The sequence below is a fragment of the Chiloscyllium plagiosum genome, unplaced genomic scaffold (assembly GCF_037043375.1).
Source record: "Chiloscyllium plagiosum isolate Xiang-an unplaced genomic scaffold, Cpla_swu_hap1 HiC_scaffold_22, whole genome shotgun sequence".
NCBI lineage: Eukaryota > Metazoa > Chordata > Chondrichthyes > Orectolobiformes > Hemiscylliidae > Chiloscyllium > Chiloscyllium plagiosum.
The window spans coordinates 53,266,541-53,285,481 of NW_028270160.1; the positions used below are offsets into that span (position 1 = coordinate 53,266,541).

Sequence of the window (18,941 nt, forward strand, 5' to 3'; positions counted from 1 at the left end):
AAAATCATAATTTTGAATCACTAACAGGATGTTGTTATAGATTTGTTGCAAATTTCCTCAAGGTCCAAGTCAAGTTCTGTGCATAAGGCATTGTGCATTGCGACACAACTATCAACAATTTATTTCTGTGTTTGTGAGTTTGGGAGATGTTAGTCCATATTTCATGCCTTTCAACTTTTCATGGTATTCAAGTCGTTTGACATTTATGCTTGGGAAGAAAATGTAAATTGTTAACAAAGGTTGCTATTCAAGGCATTCCATTTCATCCTTGTTTTCCGACTGGAGATTACTTAGGATGCATGAATATAATCACCAAGTTTCTACCGTTCACTGCACAAAATAGAATTCCTTTGAAATTATGTCAGATGAAGCAAAACAAAAAGATTTAGAAGCACATCTGTCTTGAAATAATTTTATCCTACTCACAAATGAAAAATAAATTCTTGCATCTCTATTGTGTCTAACGTTGTCAACAGAGTTTAATAAGTTTTGCATTCTGAATAGCTCTATTGGCATGGACCGGTTATTACATTGCCACTTTTGCCTATGTAGGGACTGTCTTATGAGCAAATGGCTAAACAGGTTGGGATCCTATTCACTGGAGTTTAGAAGAATGAGAGGTGATCTCATTAAACCATACAGGATTCTTAAGGGGCTTGATAGGGTAAATGCTGAGCGGATACTTCCCTCATGGGAAAGGATAGGATCAGAGGGCATAGTCTCAGAAAAAAAGGGCACCGATTAAGGTCTGAGCTGAGGAGAAATTTCTTCTAAGGGTTGAAAATCTTTGGAACGTATGCCACAAAGAGCTATAACAGCAAACTATTCATGTATATTGAAGGCTGAGATAGATGGGTCCTTAATCAATAAGGGAATCAATGGTTGCAGAGATGTGGACGTGAGAAATATCAAATTAGTCATGATCCTATTGAATGGTGAAGAGGGCATGAGGAACCAAACAGCCTATTCGGTTCTCATTTCTTATGGTTTAACCTTTTGTGTCAACTTTTTTGAACATTTGCTCAAAAAGATAAATGAATAAAATTCAAAAATGGTATGGCACATTGGTGAGACAATGCTCCATCTGAGAGATAATAAAAACCAAACCACAATAAAGAAACAACTGTGGCATAGGGCAATATTGCAATTTTATTTTTGTCCTCCAAATTGAGATGGGTTATCGTGTTACTCATTACTTGACATTTCCTGATCAAAGTTGAAAAATGTGATGCTGGAAAAACACAGCAGGCCAGGCAGCATCCGAGGAGCAGGGGAATCAACGTTTCGGGCATAAGCCCTTCTTCATCTTTAGATTTGCATAAAATAGGAAAATCTGTTGTAACCAGTACTGGACTCCAAAAGTACAATACTGTATCCTGTGTGATATGCAGCTGGTTAATCCTTTGCTGTACTAGCCATCTTTTCTCAATGTCATAATACTAACCCCCCCATCCCTGCTGCCATACAAATCATTAAGGACATAATTTCTCCATATTCGTGGTATAAAACTCATATTCTTCTCCACAAATAACCTATCATTCATCTGGTAAAAGTATCAAAACTACATACAGCCTCGCTATTCACAAGCTTATTTGAAGTAGTACATGGTAATTATAATAACATTGAACAATGTTATTGTGTATTGACTCAGTAGCAGTTAACAAACAGCATAATAACAATGTAAACTCTAAATTAGTATTACACTGAGTAACTGTTTTGCAATAATTAGATGAAACTGAAACAGAGCAACACCTTTCCCCATACTTACACAGTAGCTTGATTGACCTAATCTATGGTATTGTAAGGTGACTTCAGGATATTCCTCACTGGCTTGCAATGGTTATTTGGATACAGAACAGGATACTTAGGATGATTTGTGCTTAGCCGAGCTGGAGGGAAATTATTAGTTGGAGTGTAGGCAAGAGTAACGGACACCACTCAGGCAGAAATTGAACTGATCACACATCGATTTGTACAACTGCTTAAGCCATATGCATCGTTCTATTTGCTCTTGTTAATTGGTGTTTTTCCATCCACAATTTTGAAACGTGGCAAGCCGCAATGTATTTCTTACCATTATCAAATAATTATGCATATTTTATGCATGACAATTATTACCATCAGACCTGGGCGAGTTTCTCCAATTTGTTCCAGGTCTAGGCAGGAACACTAACGGTCCAGTACAGGTTGGTACATAGAAGGTGGTTCACTTCCACTAGCCCATTCTAACAGATGTCAGGTTTTTTAATCCATCTTTGAAGAATACATAAAAGAGAAAAACAAAGTGTGTCTGATGATGTTTGGGACATTAAGTGCAGGGATGACTTGCTGCCAAGTAGGAAGTCGTGGCCCCTTGTTAACTTCATAGTCATGAGAGATCACAGCCCAATCTGTTTGAAGTTTATTTGATATCTTGCTGAATTTATTTTTATATCATAGTTGCTATCTTCTCTCTGGAGCAGCCTTCTTTTTAAAATCGTTTTTTGGAATTAAAGGCTAAACACACTTGTAGTATTTTGGAGTTCTTACCAATCATTGAAACAAAACAAGCAATATCACATATATGTTTTTGCAGTCAAAAGCCACTAATTGCTGTGCATCGATTTGTCTACTTATCACTAGTACTTTTGTTGAATGACAAAGCTTCTTGCTGTTCTCGGATGAAACATGATAAATGAGGACAAACATCAGTTTAATATAACATGACAAATTTTCATTGAATTTATAAATATGTTTGTGACATGATTCAATAAAATCAATGATGTGTTTTACCCTTAAATGTTAAGAAAAACAAAATGTTCATGCAGCACAATATTCTTAGCTTTAAGCCCCATCATTCTTTTAAATTACGTAATAAAACAAATTTCAGCTGAATGCATATACAAGTTTCAAATTGGACAACTTACCCTAATTGCATTTCTGTTCAGCATTGCCATTTAGCATCCTCTCAATTGCATTATTCAGAACTGCAATAGAAAGCACAAAATGTAATGTTTACAATTCATTTTTTTAATCCAAAATAGTTTGCTTCCACCATGATTCTCAATTGCTATGGGTTTACTTTGCATTTTCACATGAACAGGGCATCTGCCAAGAAAAAGCATCAGATTCAGCATACTGAACCATTAAAAACTTTGGAGATGCCAGTGTTGGACTGGGGTGTACAAAGTTAAAAATCACACAACACCAGGTTATAGTCCAACAGGTTTAATTGGAAGCACACTAGCTTTCGGAGCGACGCTCCTTCATCAGGTGATTGAAGGAGCGTCGCTCCGAAAGCTAGTGTGCTTCCAATTAAACCTGTTGGACTATAACCTGGTGTTGTGTGATTTTTAACATTAAAAACTTTAGTTCCTATGATGATATACCCAACCAATATAAAATTGGTTATGCCTCATAAAATAAAATATTCAGGACATTAAGTTATTCATTTTCATAGATTATAGAATTCCTCGACCACTCAGGTCTTGATGATAAACAGCCCAGATTTCAAAATAATGGATGCTTTGCACATTAAGACTTCTGTTTACTTGCAAACACTCACTGCCCTGCCATACAGAATTGACACAGCTATCTTGCACAACAATAGAAAATGAACAACTGAGTGTGCAGGACATTTGTCACTAAAATAAATGTACTGGAGAAACTCAGCAGGTCTGCCTGAGTCAGGGGAAAGAAGAGAAATAGACTCAACCTGTTCTGTCCAATGACCCTCAATCAGGAAGAGGGGTTGGATGTTTGAGAGACAGGTAGAGAAGCAGAAAGAGAAATGGGGTAGCAGGTGGCTAAGAAGGAGAGGGAGAGAAAGGGAAGCTGACAAAGGGATTGCTGATAGTAAGCCAGGGAAGAAATAAATGTTGAATGGGTAATAACAGGAACTACAAATAGTTGAAAATGAGTTGACTTTGCTGGGAGCAACCTTTAATTAACAGGAACTGGGAGCAGGGGATTGGGTAATGAACATGGAGGAAGCTGATCACATTCTGACATTGTTAAACTCAATGTTGAATCCTGAACACTGTAAGATACCTACGTGGAAGATGAGGTGTTAATCCTCACAGCTTGAGTTGAGCTACACCAGAACACTGAAGCCTAACATGTTAGAGTCACAGAATCCCTACAGTGTGGGAGCAAGCCATTTGGCCCATCAAGTCCACACTAACCCTCCAAAGAGCATGCAAACCAGACACATCCCTCTATTCTATCCCTGTGAGCCAACATTCCCTTGGCTAAACTACCTAGCCTGTGCATCTTTGGACTGGGAGGAAACCAGAGCACTCGGAGGAAACCCTAATATCAGCCTTATGTCACACAGGAGGGAGATTCCAACAGTCTAGCTTAAACACGTTAAATGTTTTGATTTTGCCATGATGCATGGAGTAGGTGGGCTTGATTGCTCCTGGTCAGTTTTTTCTCTCTTTTTTTCACTTTTGCCCTTTGTCTCTTTGTTTTCTTTTTCCTCATGGAGAGTGGTGAGTAAAAGAGGACACCTCCGGTGACAGCGGCAGCAACATCAGGATAATCTGGACATGGCTCCATCCCAGCCCAGGGTCTCCTGGCAAGCAAGGAACAGGTCCTGAGCTGACTCCCCAGCCCAGACTAACAGGCTAGGCCAAGGTTCCAAGTCCATGGCTAGGCAGTCTTGTCTCGCGCCCAGTACTCTTGTTCCTTTGTGGAGGTCTTCCTTGTCTTCAGTGTCCAGGTATTCCAGCCGATCAGCAAGCAGTCTTGGCCTGGCATGGCGGCCTTCTTTGGCTGAAGTTTCTGGCCTAGTATTCAGCATCCCAGAAGGCCGATCTCCTGGCTGTCTCTTTGGGATATCCCACCATTCCTTAATTGGCTTACTCCAAGCCCAGGAGCTGTTAACTGAACTGTGATGGACTTTGTCTTAATTTTACTTTTTTTTCAAAAAAATATGTACAACTTGTGTCTTTGATGTAGGCACCATGGTGGGGCGACTTACAAAATCTTTTGTTCTACATTTCACGTCAAAGTACCGGTGACTATAAATTTCTATTCTATTTGCAGGTAATATAATTTCTCAGATAGGTAGAGCTTTATAGAGAATGAATATTGTGGGGATTTGGGAAATGCTCACTGTGTTTTAATAAGGAATATTTTGTTACTAAAATGGAGTTGCGCCACAAACTGAATTGTGTCCTTTTACCCTCCTCACCGACAGGTAAAGTGCTTTTAAAACATAAACTGGTCCAAGTGTCCAAAGCTCAAACAACACTCTGAACTGCCTCCAATGCACATCCCTCCTCAAGGGGAGCAAAACTGTACACAATACTCCAGATGCAGTCAAATACCTTGTACAGTTGCAGCAACACTTCCTTACTTTTATTCTGTATTCCTTTAGCAATAAATGGCAAAATTCCTTTGCTTCTTATTACATGCTGTGTCAACATGCTAGTTTTCTGCAATTCATGTGCAAGGACAGCCAGAACCCTTTGCACCGAAGCACCCTGACCTTTCCTGGTCTCTGAAACAGTCCCTGTGCAATGTTGATAGGGAGGGGAATATGTGGCTTGTTGGAGATGGCAGAAATGGTCACTTATGATCCCCTGGGTGTAGTAGGTGGTGAGTGGTAAAGGAAAGTATGAGGGCAGAAATTAAGGAATGGGTCAGCTAATCCTATGTTCAATCTCCTCTTCAATAGTCCTTTTGAGAGATGTGGGCCAAATTATGAAAAGTACTGATATATTCCAGTGAGTCCCTTCAACATATAAATGATTGGAGGATGGTAAATGTTATTCCCTTGTTCATGGGAGGGAATCCTGGGAAATACAGCCCAGTCAGTCTTACCTCAGTGTAAAGTGTTGGAGAGGATTCTGACAGACAGGATTTATGATTACTTGTAGAACCATAGTTTGATTAGAGATAGTTAGCATGGCTTCGGGACGGGTAGGTCATTACTGAATTATCTGAGAATGTGACAATACATGTTGATGAAGGTAGAGTAGTGGACATGGTGTACATGGATTTTAGCAAGGTAATTTTTCAGGTTCCCTATGGTAGGCTCATTCAGAAAGTAAGCAGGCATGGGATACAGGGAAATCTGGCTGTCTGGATACCTAATTTGTTGGCCCATATAAGTCAGAGTGTGGTGTTGATGGAAAGCATTCAGGCTGGAGCTCTGTCACCAGTGGTGTTCCACAGGGATAGGGTCTTGGACCTCTGTTCTTTGTGATTTTTATAAATGACTTGATTGACAGGATATAGGGCTGATCAGTGACAGATGGAGTTCAACATGGAAAAGTGTGAAGTTGTTCACCTTGGAAAGTCAAATTTGAATGCAGAATACAGGGTTAAAAGTGGGATTCTTGGCAGTGTGGAGGAACAGAGGGACCTTGGGGGTCAATGTTACCACCCAGAGTGATAGGGTTGTTAAGAAGGTGCATGGTGCGTTGGCTTTCATTAGCAGGTGATTGAATTTAAGAGCCATGAGGTAATGCCACAGCTCTATAGAATCCTGGTTAGACCACACTTGGAGTTTTGTGTTCAGTTCTGATCACCTCAAAATGGGAAAGATGTGGAAGCTTTAGAGAAGGTGCAGAGGAGATTTACCAGGATGATCACTGGACTGGAGGGCATGACTTATGAAGAAAGGTTGAGGGAGCTTGGGCTTTTCTCATTGGAGTGAAGAAAGATGAGGGGTGACTTGATTGAGGCATACAAGATGTTGAGAGGCACAGATAGGGTGGATAGACAGAGACTTTTTCCCATGGCTGAACTGTCTATCATGAGGGGGCATAATGTTAAGGTAACTAGAAGAAGGTTCTTTACACAGACAGCGATGGGTGCATGGAATGCACTGCTGGCAGTGGTAGTAGAGTCACATACATTAAGGACATTTAAGCAGCTCTTGGATAGGCACATGGAAGGTAGTACAATGAAGGATATGTAGGTTAGTATGATCTTAAAGTAGGATAAAAGGTCAACACAGCATCGAGGACCAAAGGGCCTGTACTCTGCTGCAATGTTCTCTGTTCTATGTTCTACATATGGGAGGTTGAATATTTGACAGACCAGATAGATTTGACTACATTGGATCCAGCTGGAAGATCATGTAATAAACATGTGTTTTCCTTGAAGATAGTTTCATAGTATGCAGGTAAAATTCCTGCATAAGCAACCATATTAAATGAAACACTGTGCCTCGATGGCCAAGAAACATCCCCCATCACATCCTATTCATCCATCTCCCAAAACAGCCAACATTCTATTCAGGTTAAAGAAACCATTTCAAAAGATCGTTCCGAGGCGTTCCTTGAAGTAGGGCAGTGTTGACATTGAGGACTGAGAGGAGCTCTTTCCCAATCTTTCAAATGATGAAAAAAGACCTGCTCATCAAACTGCGTCACGGTCATGATGAGGCACAGCGATGGCACAGAAGGAAATAAATCCTCCATTCCCAGATCCTACTTATTCAGGAGTCGTCCTGCAGCAGGTATCAAGGGAACTGAAAGTCAAGAATCAACCTGCTCAGTTTCATGAACAGCCATGGCAGAAACCTTTAATCCGTGTGTAGAGATCATCCTTGAATCAAAGATCAACCAACCACAATAATTATAGGTAATTAAGTTCACCTAGCTTTAAGCCTCAATATTTTCCTAGATGTCATGTATTACAAGCACATTTATTCACATGTAGTTCTGATTCTTACATATCAAATCAATGATACCTATAAGCAGGAAATATGCAATTTCATGCTCTCAGTGGAATATATTGGATGCCCGACAATGACTCTAAAACCAAGGTGTTTGTCTGCATGTGTTTAAATTAGGAGGCATTAAAATAGTGGATAGAACAGATATACAGACAGGTAGATATATGAAAAAGGTACAAATCAATAGGGCTGAAAATCTTCTCTGAAATTGGTCTGATCTGGAATTGTATGTTACACAGTCTGTCTAGCAACAAACATTTCTTTTTAAGAAAATGTAAACAATGTGAAGGATCACACATTTGAAAATAAAGTCACATTTCACAGTTTTGAACAGTCATCTTTACAACTCACCATTATAACAGCAATATAATCTGAAATACATGTACAACAAATTACACGCACCAAGATTTAACAATTTGATAAATATGGAAAATAGACTGCGATCAAACCTGACACAGCACATATCAAATGACAAATACAATCAAGACAGATCCCATGGGTTTCACAGTAATCCCCCAAGTTGTTAAGAATCTCATTGAACTTTACCAGGGATCACAATTCTTCACTTTTGCTGATCTGACCTTGAAACTTCTTCAGAAAAGCCACTCATAATGGAATGCCTCATTGACTGTTCCTGCTCAGGTTAAATATCTTCTTTTCTTAGGGTTACATTTCCCAAGCATCCAAAAACTGCACTCCAATATTTATTCTCAGGAAACTCCAACTTTTCACCTACACCGAGCTTCATCAAGCCTGTTCTGCCCCCAGGACTTCCCCTGAGGTCCAATCTTGCACAAATACTGCTTGTAACCTTTTTAACACGTGCTCTCTGAGTTACCCTGAACTAATCATGCTCATGGGTATCTTCCAAGCATATCATAGCTTTCCACAAAAGTGACCAGTGATCTTCCCACTTTCCCTCCCCAGGACTTCCAAATCCTGGCTTCAAGACTTAATTGTTTAGTATTATTGGAACTTTTCCACTTGAAAAGCACAGAACCAGTGAACTACATTTAATTCCTCACGGAGTCCCTTAAACTAAACCAATAGAGTTCCAAGTAATACAATTAACTGCAACACTCCTACCATGGAGTTTGCTCCTGTGTCCTCTCACATCCTCATCACAACAGGTCCTGAATGACTTACTGAACTCCTTATAAAGCCCTCCACAAATTGCATGTTATTGGCATTTTGAAACAGTCAAATGTAGCACCCTTGGAACTGACTGTGTGTATCCTGAATGTTAGAATGTGGGTAATGGATTTCATCATAACTTGTGACAATATTTCTGTTGAATAAAGGGAACTATGGAGCTATGAGGGAGGAGCTGGCCAAAGTTCAATGGTGCAATACCTTAGCAGGGTTGACAGTGGAGGAACAATGGCAGATATTTCTGTGTATAATGCAGAAGACGCAGGATCAGTTCATTCCAAAAACGAAGAAAGATCCTAGGAGGAGGCAAGAGTGGCCGTGGCTAATGAGGGAAGTTAAGAAACATATAAAGTTAAAAGAGAAAAAGTATAACATAGCAAAAATAAGTGGGAAAACGGAGGACTGGGAAGCTTTTAAAGAACAACAGAGGATTACTAAGAAGGAAATACGCAGAGAAAAAATGAGGTACGAAGGTAAACTGGCCAAAAATATAAAGGAGGATAGTAAAAGCTTTTTTAGGTATGTGAAAGGCAAAAAAATGGTTAAGACAAAAATTGGGCCCTTGAAGACAGAAACAGGGGAATATGTTGTGGTTCTGTTTGCCGAGCTGGGAATTTGTGTTGCAGATGTTTCGTCCCCTGTCTAGGTGACATCCTCAGTGCTTGGGAGCCTCCTGTGAAGCACTTCTGTGATGTTTCCTCTGGCATTTATACTGGTTTGAATCTGCTGTTTCCGGTTGTCAGTTCCAGCTGTCCGTTGCAGTGGCCGGTATATTGGGTCCAGGTCGATGTGCTTATTGATTGAATCTGTGGATGAGTGCCATGCCTCTAAGAATTCCCTGGCTGTTCTCTGTTTGGCTTGTCCTATAATAGTAGTGTTGTCCCAGTCGAATTCATGTTGCTTGTCATCTGCGTGTGTGGCTACTAAGGATAGCTGGTCGTGTCATTTCGTGGCTAGTTGGTGTTCATGGATGCGGATCGTTAGCTGTCTTCCTGTTTGTCCTATGTAGTGTTTTGTGCAGTCATTGGATGGGATTTTGTACACCACATTGGTTTTGCTCATGCAGGGTATCGGGTCCTTCGTTCTGGTGAGTTGTTGTCTGAGAGTGGCTGTTGGTTTGTGTGCTGTTTTGAGTCCTAGTGGTTGCAGTAGTCTGGCTGTCAGTTCGGAAATGCTCTTGATGTGTGGTAGTGTGGCTAGTCCTTTGGGTTGCGGCATCTCCTCGTTCCATTGTCGTTCCCTTAGGCATCTGTTGATGAAATTGCGCAGGTATCCGTTTTTGGCGAATATATTGAATAGGTGTTCTTCTTCCTCTTTTTGCAGTTCTGGTGTACTGCAGTGTGTTGTGGCCCTTTCGAACAGTGTCTTGATGCAACTTCTTTTGTGTGCGTTGGGGTGGTTGCTTTGAACTATGAAAGCAATCATCCCAACACACACAAAAGACCCCGGGGCCTGATGGTCTACATCCCAGGGTATTGGAGGAGGTGGCTCGAGAAATCGTGGATGTGTTGGTGATTATTTTCCAGAGTTCCATAGATTCAGAATCAGTTCCTGCTGATTGGAGGGTGGCTAATGTTGTACCACTTTTTAAGAAAGGATCAAGAGAGAAAGCAGGAAATTATAGACCAGTTAGTCTGACCTCAATGGTGGGAAAGATGCTGGAGTCTATTATAAAGGATGAAATTACAACACATCTGGCTAGTAATAACAGGATAGGTCAGAGTCAGCATGGATTTATGAAGGGGAAATCATGCTTGACTAATCTTCTGGAATTTTTTGAGGATGTAACTCTGAAGATGGACGAGTGAGATCCAGTAGATGTAGTGTATCTGAACTTTCAGAAAGCTTTTGATAAAGTCCCACATAGGAGGTTAGTGGGCAAAATTAGGGCGCATGGTATTGGGGGCAAAGTACTAACTTGGATTGAAAGTTGGTTGGCTGACAGGAAACAAAGATTAGTGATAAACGGCTCCATTTCGGAATGGCAGGCAGTGACCAGTGGGGTACTGCAGGGATCAGTGCTGGGACCGCAGCTTTTTTCAATATATATTAATGATATAGAAGATGGTATTAGTAATAACATTAGCAATTTTGCTGATGATACTAAGCTGGGTGGCAGGGTGAAATGTGAGGAGGATGGTAGGAGATTACAGGGTGACCTGGACAGATTAGGTGAGTGGTCAGATGCATGCTATGTGCAGTTTAATGTGGATAAATGTATGGTTATCCACTTTGGTGGCAAGAACAGGAAGACAGATTACTACCTAAATGGAATCAATTTAGGTAAAGGGGCAGTACAAAGAGATCTGGGTGTTCTTGTACACCAGTCAATGAAGATAAGCATGCAGGTAGAGCAGGTAGTGAAGAAGGCTAATAGCATGCGGGCTTTCATAACAATAGGGATTGAGTATAGAAGCAAAAAGGTTCTTCTGCAGCTGTACAGGGCCCTGGTGAGACCACACCTGGAGTATTGTGTGCAGTTCTGGTCTCCAAATTTGAGGAAAGACATTCTGGCTATTGAGGGAGTGCAGCGTAGGTTCACGAGGTCAATTCCTGGAATGGCGGGACTACCTTACGCTGAAAGACTGGAGCGACTAGGCTTGTATACCCTTGCGTTCAGAAGACTGAGAGGGGATCTGATTGAGACATATAAGATTATTAAAGGATTGGACACTCTGGAGGCAGGAAACATGTTTCTGCTGATGGGTGAGTGCCGAACTAGAGGACACAGCTTAAAAATACAGGGTAGACCATTTAGGACAGGGATGAGGAGAAATTTCTTCACCCAGAGAGTGGTGGCTGTGTGGAATGCTCTGCCCCAGAGGGCAATGGAGGCCCAGTCTCTGGATTCATTTAAGAAAGAGTTGGATAGAGCTCTCAAGGATAGTGGAATCAAGGGTTATGGAGATAAGGCAGGAACAGGGTACTGCTTAAGGATGATCAGCCATGATCATATTGAATGGTGGGTGCAGGCTCGAAGGGCAGAATGGCCTACTCCTGCACCTATTGTCTATTGTACGGTAATTAAGGCTTGACAATCCTTTCACAAGATGTGAGCATTGTTGGCAAGGCCAACATTTGTTATCCATCGATAAATGCTATTACTCAGCAGCTTGCTAGGTTATTTCAGAAAGGATTCAGGACTCAACAACATTGCCATATCTATAGATATGTAGGCCAGGCCAAGGGGTGGCAGTAGCATGTTGGTAATGTTACTGGACTAGCAATGCAGAACCCTCGGCTAATGCTTTGATGACATGGATTCAAATCTCATGATAGTTGATGGTGGAATTTGAATTCAATAGATATCTAGAATAAAGAGTTCACCTCATGATGACCATGTCAATTGTTATAAAAACCCATCTAGTTCAATAGTGCGCTTTAGGGAAGGAATTCTGGTCCTTCCTTGGTCTGGCTTACATAAGACAGCAATGTCATTCACAATAAATGTTGGCTTATCCAGAGACACAGACATCTATGAGTTAGTATATACCAGAATAAAACACTCCAGTAAGGATGGCAGATTTATTTCTCCAACGGGTTAACAGTGAACCAAATGGGTTTTTACAAGGATCTGTGGTAGTTTCATGGTAATCATTATAGAGACTAGGTTTCAATTACAGAACTTATGTTTTATTAATTTGTTAAATTTATCTTGCAGCAGCTGCAAATGGTGCAATTTAAACCTATGTCCCCATTACATTAGCCATGGTCTTGGAATAACTAATCCACTGAAATTGTTACGTTGCCATCACCACTGGCACAAAGTGAGCTTTGAGATGATGACTAAAGCTTTAGTTTCATATGAGAAAGCAACCCAAGGGTTTAGGAGAACTTCAGAGCTTGTAGATTTAAACTAAAGAGAGGTGCACACAAAATACTAAATATGGAGTATAATTAAAATTTGTCCCAATAGTAGGGAACATTTTACATCAATGCTTAAACATTAAGGCCAGAAATGTTTCCCAGATGGAAGATTTCTCCACCTTAGTGAAAGTAGCACTTAGGGACATGAATCCAGGAGTATCAATCCAAAACTTTTCCCTTACATTTTTGTAGGGATTGGAAACAAGACAGGTTGCAGTTTGAACATCATTGGCTCATGGGAGAACAGCCAGTAAAATGCGACTGCATTAAGTCAAATTTGAATTTTACATGAGGGATGTCTAAAATGTGATTTACACACTTTAAATATCAGAAAGGTCTAAAAACAGGTCAGAATTCTTTGAAAAGATAGGTATCCTTTGTATATGGTCCCTCAACAATTTGGAGAGAGGTTGGGTGCCTTTTAGGATGGTTAAAAGTAAACATGTAAGTACATTTAAAAATAGATAAACTCAAAGAACAGTCAAGCTATCTAGGTATTTAAATATCCTGCTCTTTAAATAATTGAAAATATTGTCTGCAGTGTTGATAGACATCTATTTCTTGGTTTCTTCTGTTGTAATCCAGAGGTCTATCAGTACAATATTAGATTTCACAATCCGTCATTATGAGTTAGGCAACTCCCAGTTTAGTTTAATGGGACAACTCCACATGCTTATAAAGTGTATCAAGCTGGATTATGAAACAAATGCTTGTTCTTATAAAAGGGATCAAAGGAAGTCAAAAGCAGTTTTTTTTAAAAAATAGTGCATTAGTGACTTATAATTTTATCTAATTTTCGTGTGGGTCTACACTTGATGAACAATGGGTGAGGATATATGGAAGATACAAATACACACAATTGTGGAGGGGTGTAACGGGTGAAGACGTTGGCATCAGGACTATAACAAACCATAGGAGTTGGTGGAAAGCATTTGTTGTCATGCAGGGTATTTAAGAGGTCATAGGTTCCATGTATTGGCATGGACTGAACATATAAGGAGAGTGGGGCAGGGCATGGTATGAAAGAGTTGACTACAATCTTTCATTTTATTTTTTTTTATCATTGCTTCAACAGATGTGTATATGAATAGGAAGGGTTTGGAGGGATATGGGCCGGATGCTGGCAGGTGGGATTAGATTGGGTTGGGATATCTGCTCGGCATTGACAGGTTGGACCGAAGGGTCTGTTTCCATGGTGTACATCTCTATGACTCTAAGCATAATACAGAATTTAAAGTCTTGTCAAAATCAGATCTTTCAAAACCTAATATTTTAAACTAGCTCAGAACAGCCAAGCTGCTTGATGTAACGTAATAAATAAATTAATTAATAAATATAACTCAAGTTGCTTATTGTGTACAGGTTGTGCATTTGTCCCTCAATCTGGGTGCGCTATGCCAGTTTCTGACATATGGGGATTTTTTTTTCACTCGGACATCAAGGTGACAATGTAAGAACTTTTTCCAGAAATGGAGAACGGCCTCTCTCATCAACTCTCTTGTAAAAAGAGATGTGATAGGGACCTAATTCTATGAGAAGATAGGTTACTGGGACATGTGCCTCATGCACAAAACATCCCATGGAAATCCCCCATTCTCCAGCAACCAGGGGGCAAGGTATCTTTTAAGGAGGATACTTACCCAATAAACAGGAAGTGACCCTTGTCACAGCAACAAACCCATAACTACTACATTAAAAAAAAACTATGAAAACAGCTCAAAAAAAAAATACCCCAAAATAAATCTTGCAAATGAAGTCAGAACGCATGCATACAAAATGAAAAGCTCTATAAGAAATTCAGATTGAAGAAAAACATTTCTGGAGAGTCTGTGTTTACAAAACATTCCTGCTTTTATACAGTGGCTTATGCTAAAATTATATTTCTGGAGCAACTCACAGGGATATGCAGATTAGAGAGGCCATGATTTAAATAATTTTAAAAGGTTTAATCAGGCTCACACTGCAGGGGATTGTGACCCTTCTCCATTCCCACAACTCCCAGGGAAACATTTTTCCAACTCATCTCAGCATTTGTCCTCTGCTCCATAGTGCCTTCTTGCTTTACACGGAGAGTGAGCCTGTGCTATCCATGTGCGGGAATGAAATTTCATCTTTACCTTTCAAAAAAAGTACTCCACTGACAAAAGCTGCTTCCACTCATTGTGTTAATCACACATGATACAGTATTTGGAAAGTCGGGATTTTGATGACTCTGCTTTACCCAAATTGATGATGATTTATGATGTTTTCCAACAGAGAACAGATAAATGCATCATTGCATTGGCCAGCAAACATATTGCCAGCAATAAAACCTTAGTCATTGTAAATCCAGCAATAGTATTTTAAAGGTTCTTTTAATTTGAGCAGGTCAGCTGAACATTGCTGTGCATGGATCTTATGGATATAACTGTCATTACCTTGCCATAGATCCCACTGCCTCATAGTCATGAGATTCTGATGGTATAGATTGGTAAGCTTCAAATTTTAGAAGCTTTGCTTACGTTTTCTCAAAATTCCTGATTGATGTTAACTAAGTTAACTAACTTAACTAAGTTTCCCCACACTTGGAGCTCCTGTTATTATAATGAAGGATAGAAAACCTTTCTTTCTCACAAAGCTTCATCTGAAAGCACCTAATAATGCAAAGCCTGTCCTACCATATCAATTATCTTATAAACACCTACATAGATAAGTGAGTGTCTTCACTTTGAGTCCATACCCTGACCACAGTGTTAACTGATTATGCAGAGTTCCATGCTTATTTTCCCGTAACTACAAAAGTGAAATGAAATTCTAGAACTTCTACCTCAGAGATGATTTCAAGCCAATGTACACCCAATAATCTGCTGTGAGGACTCTGCTCATGTTAAGGAATCTACGACAAATTTTATTACAGCATTTAACATGATTGTTTGTTTGTGTTTTAGAATGATGTCATTCTGAAATTAAGCCCCAGCAACACTCTTAAAAAGACAATTCACCCTCTCTCACAATGTTAGCAGATCTTTTAAAAACATTGCAAGCTCAGATTGGCATCTTTTCCAAAAATTAGTGAGTTCTTCATTGGACCATACCCGTTTTGGGTACCACATTTTGTTGAATCTATTCATCAGTTTAAGACATATGACTACATATGCTAAATGGCATTCTTGTGTAATATTGAGACAGTGCAGACTTTCATTTGATATATTAAAACTAAATCATGATTCTACATACTTTCTCTAGCTGCAAACACCACAATTTTTTTTATATATAAAAGAGCAGTGTATTTCTTCTTGGGAACTACCCAAAAGTTCCCCTTAAGTTACACCACGGTGTCTGTTTAATCAGTCATTAACCTCATTGAAAGGACTGTGTGTGCAAATTGTTTCCATAAGTTACTACATCAATTTCATTTCAAGGAGAATCATTTCATTGTGAAGTGATTTGGACAACACAGGGTCAAGAAGGACACTGCATAAATGCGAGTTCATTATGTCTACAGCATCTTTCAAAGCACTTCAATTCATAGCCACTTACCAGAGAACAAGATCATAAAAGCTGAAATTCGCAAATGATCTAGTTTGAGGGGGATTGGTTGAGAGGTCAACAATAACTAGAACAACTTTTCTGCTCTGTCAAGGGGACAATTTCAAAGTTATTGAACGATAGAAAACTTTGAAGAACTGTAAACTGTGAGGATGACAGTGCAGAACTTCAAAGGTGACATTGGCAAGTTGACAGAGTGGGCACACAGGTGGGGAGAAATGCTGCTAACTCAAAAGAATTGGAGAACAAAAGGGCATGGATTCAAAGTAATTTGCAAACTAAGCAAATGCAAGCTGAGAAAAATCTTTTTCTTCAAACAGCAAGCAGTTAGGATCTGCAATGTAATGTATTGCTGGAAGTTTGTTGGAGGCAGGTTGAGTTGAAATATTTAAGTTTAATGTGGATAAGGTGATACAATTGGTATAAAGAACATGAAGAGTTGGTTTGAATAAAAATTACTAGTCTAAAGGATGTGCAGAGACAGAGACCTGGGTGCATCAATATGTAAGTTAATAAACGTGGCAGGACTGTAGAAAAAGCAGTTCCTAAAACATGCTATTCTAGGCTCATTAATAGAGGCATGGAGTTCAACAGCATGAAGCAAGAAGCATATACCAAACATATAAAAGACACTTGAACCTCAGCTGGAGTATTGTGTACATTACTGGACACCACATTTTCAAATATTCTGAATTCATTCAAGAGTGGGTAAGAAGTTTACAAGAATGAGAATGTTTGGTTATGAAGATATATTGGAGAAGTTGGAATTATTTTCCTTGGACATAAGAAGGCAAAGTGGAAATTTGACAGAAGTTTTCAAAATCACAAGGGCCCTGGACAGAGTAGGTGGGGAGAAATGTTTCCAACTGAAAAGGATCAGAGAACAAAAGGGCATGGATTCAAAGTAATTTGCAAACAAAGCAAATGCCAGTTTAGAAATTTGTTTTTCAATGAGTCGTTAGGATCTGCCTGGTAGCGTGTTGGAAGCAGTTCAATTGCAATATTTGACAGCATTGTTTCTATTCAAATAATCATTCAATCTGCAAAGGTTACAGGTAAAAGACAGGAGAATTACACTTAACTAACTTGCCCAGAGAAGCAGTACAGACACAATGTGCTAAATGGCTTTCTTCTGGATCATCTTCTGAAGATTCATTTGAAAAATATAACAGCATTATCCCAATGTTTTACTGAAGCGCCAGCTGAGATTATGTGCTCAAACCTTTGAAGTGAAGCTTGAACCTGCGACACTGCGATTCAGAGTTAAGCATGTGACAGAGTTGAGAAAATCAGAATTTAAATGTCAGTGCCATATCAAGAAAGGGATTTTGCTTTTAGACATTGACTTTATTTACTTTGTTGCCATTAATTGTACTCCTCCAAGTTTAATTTACTCTGAATCATATTTCAGATAGATTATTTAGCAGGATCTACCTGGAAAGTACATCAGCATACTTGTCAGTTATTTGACATACTTAAACCAATCTTATGCATTTTTTTCAGTCAGATCCATAAGGAATGATGCATGTATGCAGAACACATCTGTCATGTTACTGTGCACGGTTGAACATTAAATCTTATAATTGGCATCAACTGTTTAATATTTCCATATGTCATTCCGAGATTGATGGTTGAACGCAACATTGGTGCTAATTAAAGGGCTGTGGCTACAGAATGTGGCAAACACCAGCCAGTTATTCCTGTCTGCCAGTAACCTTCAAATACACAATCACTTGCTTTCCAAATTATATTTTAGGTTACAATATATTTGTAATTTCTAAATGCCATATTCCTGTATAGTCTATTTTAAAAATTTCTTGAAACATTTCTCTTCAGAAAAAGATGGATATCTTCAACTCAAAATGTTTGCTAACAGGGAAAATAATAATCTTGAAACTGAAGTGGTGAAAGTTCAATGACCAGTAAAGCAGTGCATGGCCCAACAAAAATATGTCACTTCTTTACTTCCAACAAACCAAATAGTATTGGAGCAGAATGAACTGCCTTCATTTCATCCATGGACATCAGTAAATGATAATTTACTCAATTAACAATTTAATGAATACAGAGAATTAACTTGATTAAATAAGGGGAATCAATGGGACAAGATAAATGATATTGGAACACATATTAAATAATATTTGAGCATTGGAAATAATTAGAAGCATTGAATTAAATAAACAATATTAGGACTAGGGATTAAATAATTAGTATTGGTATTGGGGTTAAACAAATAGCATTCTGTCTTTGAAACAAATTAATAATTACAGAGCTGGCCCAGACAGCTGTCAGAAACAGACTTACAGAATAAAGTAAATACCACTGTGGCTTTGATTGAAATAAATGATATTACACTATTAACGTTAATTAAATAATTGCAGCCCAAGAACCAATGAATAATTATGAACTTCACTGAGCCTACCAACAGCCAACAAATATGTGGAAAGAACTAAGTTGTACATTAACAGTGGAGGAATTGATTAATTAAAACTGGTGGTAATGACGTAATTACACAAAAAAAAACTTAATTGATATAGTCTGCAGAACAAAAACAGGTTAAAGAAACAGGAATAGTTCTTAGCAAGGGAGCACTTTTATCCAAAGTGATAGCTGTCTCCTGCAGTGCATTACATCACTAATTGAAGAAGGCCTGCTGATGGCAAATTAGGCTGGGGTGGGGTAAAGATCTTGCACTCCCCTTCCCTGGGAGTTGCCTGCAAAG

General features: G+C 39.2%; 1 protein-coding gene across 7 annotated transcripts in view; it reads right to left on the reverse strand.

Annotated features, from left to right (window-relative positions):
* Window positions 1-18,941, reverse strand: part of pcdh15b (protocadherin-related 15b) — a 1,538,224-nt gene that overhangs the window by 992,785 nt on the left and 526,498 nt on the right. For all 7 annotated transcript variants that reach the window (XM_087999065.1, XM_087999066.1, XM_087999064.1 and 4 more), the window contains exon 3: window positions 2,907-2,966. The gene's annotated coding sequence lies outside the window, so the exon portion shown is untranslated. The remainder of the gene's footprint in view (window positions 1-2,906; window positions 2,967-18,941) is intronic.